This window comes from Mustela erminea, chromosome 12 (genome assembly GCF_009829155.1).
Source record: "Mustela erminea isolate mMusErm1 chromosome 12, mMusErm1.Pri, whole genome shotgun sequence".
Classification (NCBI taxonomy): domain Eukaryota; kingdom Metazoa; phylum Chordata; class Mammalia; order Carnivora; family Mustelidae; genus Mustela; species Mustela erminea.
The window spans coordinates 53,710,334-53,715,224 of NC_045625.1; the positions used below are offsets into that span (position 1 = coordinate 53,710,334).

A 4,891-nucleotide genomic window follows, 5' to 3' on the forward strand; every position below is an offset into this window, starting at 1 on the left:
TTCTGGACCATGGGTAATTGGTGGATGCATGTGTGTGTGTTTGTGTGTGTGTGCCCACGTGCACGTGCTCACCAAAGAGGAAAAGTAAAGTTGGAGAAAAAGAGAGAGGTAGGGCTTAGATCTTGCAGGAATTGAGAAGGATAGTTCCATCACAGACCGGAGAGCAAATATAATGCAGTTTAAAATAGTCTGTCATCCTCTGAAGTTGGGATTGCTTCTTCCTGCTGTTAGAGATTTTTTTCCAGCATTGAAAATTAAGTGCACAAATCTCACGTTTAGGGGTCTACTCTTGGTTTTACCCTTTTGCAGCTTTGTGACCTTGGTCAAGTTACTTAAGTACCATGTGCTTTGGTTTCCTGTTCTCTAAAATGGGGATTAAAATGTCTGCTTCACAGGACTGTTTTGTGATTAAATGAAATAATTCATGTAAGCAAAAGCAGTAGTGTTAACAATACCCATCTCTACTCTGTGTAAAGTGACATAGCATAATAGATACTTGCAAAGAAACTAGGCTGATGTTGGAGAAAATGGGTGATTGGGTGTTGAAGCAAAAGGTCATCATTAGTTTTTACATATCAGGTGATAAGACATTCCCAAGAGAAAATGAAAGTCTCTGATCCCAGTGATGTGAATAGATATTTGTTAATTAAACTTCTGAATGTAGGCATATGAAGTTAGCTAGTTGTATACAGTTTTAAAATCTGCTTGAATTAGGATTACTGTACAGCTTCAGCAATCCTTTGTATCCAGTTTACCAGAGAAGTAACTTCTTGGTCAAATTAGGAATATTCCCAAGGAAGGAGTAAAATAATTTTATTAGTAGCTCTCTGAATAAATAAATAATGCAACTTTGGTATCAAATGGAGGGTGTCCTAGCAAGACTTGTAATTCACTACGTTACAGTAAAAGCAGAAGACTTTTATTTACCAAAAAATCACATTGCCAGCATTTGGGAGAACTACACTTAAGTTTTAAATTTGATTGGACAGAAGTGATGATGTGTGGCTAGACTGCATTGTTCTTGACGAAGAGCATGCTGCTGGTTTTCAGACTTTATGTCTGAAAGCGTGTCATTCAAAAATGACCCCCAGTTGGGTCAAAACTCAAAATATTCAATAGTTACATTAATTGTTTTGACTTTATTACCATTTAGCTCCTTCTATTTTAAGTCAGTCTTCCCTATTTGTCCTTTTTGTGGTGTGAAGCAAATTAATTACATGATCTCTAGAGGGAAAAAGTTCTTATTTCTTACTTAAAGTGATTTCATTTTTACTGAGAACAACAGGGAGCCAAAGGGAAGGGGGTTAAACCATTCTCTTCTTCGCAAGCTAGATTTGGGATTAGTGCTTGACTTCAGTGGCTTTCGGTGGCTGGATCCTTGTGGTCACGAAGCCACTTCTGTGGGCCGGATATGCCGGGAGCTTGACCATGGTCGGTGGGTTGCTTGCTCCCTTGACTCTCTGCACAGCGGGTTCGGAAAGTGGACGGATTCACCCATACCCATGGTGTCTGCTAGAGGAGTGCCTTAAATCACATGTCACATTGGTGCTGTACCAAATAAATAAATAAATAAATAAATAAATAAATAAATAATAAATCATATTCTTACATGAAGCATTTTATAATAATACCTGGGGGTTCTGGCCAGGAGTTCGTAGGAAAAGCTGTCGCACTGTTTGTTCATCAGTTAAAGGATCACTGGAATGTGCAGCAAGCAGTATCAGAACATTGATTAGCTTGTTTACATTCTGGTAACATACTTTTAAATAATCTGCGTTGTGCATTTTCTTTTTGAGAACATCCCTGGTATTCAGTTGCTTTTCCTCTGTTCGTTGGTTGCACAAAACTAAAAAAGCATGTATTTTAGTACAGGAAGCGAGTTCTACCCCAAATTTTTAACATACATAAAATGAGTTGTTGTTGATGGCAGAAGGATTTGGTATTTTATCTCTCTAATACCTTGGGAAAGCTTTGTTTGCACTTACGAATTAAAGTTGATATCGACCTAAAATAGCGATGCATAGAGGGTTCGTGGTTCTTAAATACTGGTTGCCTTTCTTAGCCTCCTGGAGATGCTAACATAGTTCTTTAAATTTCCTGATGGTAAAATATTAATATTTTTGGATAAGACTTAGAGTTATCGTGTAACAATATCTGTTCTATTTACAGTCTCCAAATAAGGGAAAAGCTGCTTATAGTAATATGAGGATCACTGGTCTTACAATAATTAAATAGACTTGTTATACTACATTAATCCCTTTTGGAACATTTGGAATGACTTCTTAGTACTAACAAACATAGCATTAGGGCCTAAAATTAATCTGCTCTTGGTATCCAACATTTTATAATATAAAACATGTGTATAGAGAAACCTATTTCGGGTTTAAGATGAGTTCATGGAAGGACAAAATGAAATTATATTGGAATATGATTCCAAGTCCTGATAAAATCCGGAATTCATTTACAGTCAGCGTAGGTAGACAGATTGTTTTTGGTAAGTTTTTGTATTTTGGTGAATATGATGTTTGGGCTCTCACAGTTATTTTCCCCTTAAAATCCAAGTTTTGTAAGCAATCCACCAGATACACGCAGCATGAAATGGGAGCTTTTCCATCCAATATCCAGGAGGTTGCGTTAACACCTTAGGAGCTGGGGTTTCTTGGTACCTGCATTGGTATGGCTGTTTATTAATCCCAGAGAAAATGAGATGGACTCAATTTTAAACTCTGGTCCAGTCTTAGCGTTTTGCTAGAAATGGTTTCAAGTTAATGGCAGACTCTTCCTTCCTACCGCATTATTCCAGATTTGCGGAAGGGACTTCGAGACAGGGTAATGTTGACATCTTCTGTTGCAAAGCCCCACGAGGCGTAATTTCCTCCACAGTTGTGGGATATTTTACTGTAGAGTTTTCCACACACTTGAAGTCAGCCTTGGGTGTGCCCATTCCAGGGGAGATATTTTGCGAAGGATGAAAGATTGGTTCCCTTCTCGGACAGAATGCGAACGTCTGCACAGAGAAGTATGGAAGTGCTCAAAGTATCGAGTGGTTTGCAGCCATTTTAGACCATGTGCCTGGGACCAGCTAACACATTGTCAGGGAAAAACATGATGTAGCAACAATATTAGATCATGCAAATGAGACTACTGAATAGTAATAGTTATGGGCAATATTTTGGAAAACACTGATTAGTGACAGTTTTATTACAGCAAATGTATGTATCAAGTCCCCAGATTTCATTGTAATGCACTGAAAACAGATGTCAAAGTGTCCCAAACAGAATTTCATGGTTAATCTACATATTGCATGGAAAGTACAAACAAACCATTTAGAATTCTGTTATTTAATCCTTTTAGAAGGAATGAAAATATACAATTTAGATTTACTCCATTCTTTCTTTTAATTTCAGTTTTTGTTTTCTAGGGGCTGCTGATAAGTTATTTTTTTGTTGTTGTTTGCTATTTTCTTAAGATGCATGTGGGAGGACACATCTCTGCATACGGACATGGTTTTCCTTAATGTACTTTGAACTGTAAGTTTCTGAACATAAGGTCTTTGTATTTAAAAAAAAAGAAGAAGAAGAAGAAGAAGAAAGAAAAATTAGGCTTTAAATTATTTAGTGACCTGGTAATGGAAAGACTTCCTTCTAGCCCTTTGTTTACTGATGTGGAGTTCCAGTCTGTGCCACATTGTGACTGCAGCAGAGTGCTGAAGAGGAAGAGAAGGCAAACTGTAGCCCTACTACATGCAAGTCCCCTAGAGATTTTGAGCCTCTCAGGGCCTCTGTTTCTCTATCTGTCAAGGGAGGGTATTTGGTTAGAAGACTTCCACTACCCCTCTTGGCTCTGGCATCTTAGGAATCTAACTTCTGGTTACCTTGGCAAAGGGGCTCTCCCCTCCAGGTTAAGCAATATTTAATAAAGTTTAGCATGCTCTTTTAAATTTGGGGATTTTAATACATTTTATTTATTAAAAAGAAGTAGAAAATGTGTAACTTGCCAGTTGGGTAACACTTTCATGTTGCTCAATTCAAAGTCCAATAGTCAGATCATTTGGTTCAATCAAGATAAAAAGCTTGCTTTTTTTTTTTTTTTTTAAAGAAAGAGGTCTTTAACTCATAGAAGCTTAAAGCTTCGAGACTCTCTAGAGACCTTCTCACTTTATGGCTGTGGGTCCTGAGTCTAAGAGAGGCCCAAAGCCTCTTCAGTTGTTTGTGTTAGTTTTACTGCTACAAGGACATAAAGAAGCATAAATAATGGAAAGTATTATCTTGTGGACATAGCAGCAGTGTTTGTTTTTTTTTTATAGGAACATAGAGGGAAATCATGACTATAGATCTTAATATTATCATTTTGTAACTTATTGAAATCCATTGTTTCAAGAGTCCATTTTTTTCTTTCATACCTTTTCATAGGATATATTCTAATGAAGTCATTCTGAAGCCTTGGTCTTCATGAGAATGACTGCCTTTCTTTTTTTCAGTGCACGTAAAATACTTCTTAGATTATGGGCAATTAATAAGGGTTGGATACTAATTGGAAAAGAGAGGATCTGTTAAAAATGCATTGCCAGATTTCCAGCCACATTGTAGGTCACGTTTGAGATTGCTTGTAGGAAAAACTGGTTTTTGGAAGTTAGATATTGGAAGAAAAAGTGGGAGCTGGTAATGAGTTGGTTTAAGCTCTGCTTCCTGGATGTCTACAATTTTCAGATTAGCTGGATAATTGCTATACCTCCATTTTCCTTTGTGTGGTATATGCCTCTCATCGTAGTTTAAAAAAATGCTTTTTTTTTTTTTTCAAGTTTAAAACATCCATATACCTTCTTTTATTGAGGAGATGTTTCTGAGGACTTTTTTTTTTTAGTTTAATTTTTAGAAACCAAAACATATTA

The 4,891-nt window shown here is 36.8% G+C and overlaps 1 protein-coding gene across 8 annotated transcripts in view; it reads left to right on the forward strand.

Moving 5' to 3' along the window:
• NFIB (nuclear factor I B) overlaps nucleotides 1-4,891 on the forward strand; it is a 226,237-nt gene that overhangs the window by 17,363 nt on the left and 203,983 nt on the right. The window lies entirely within an intron of this gene.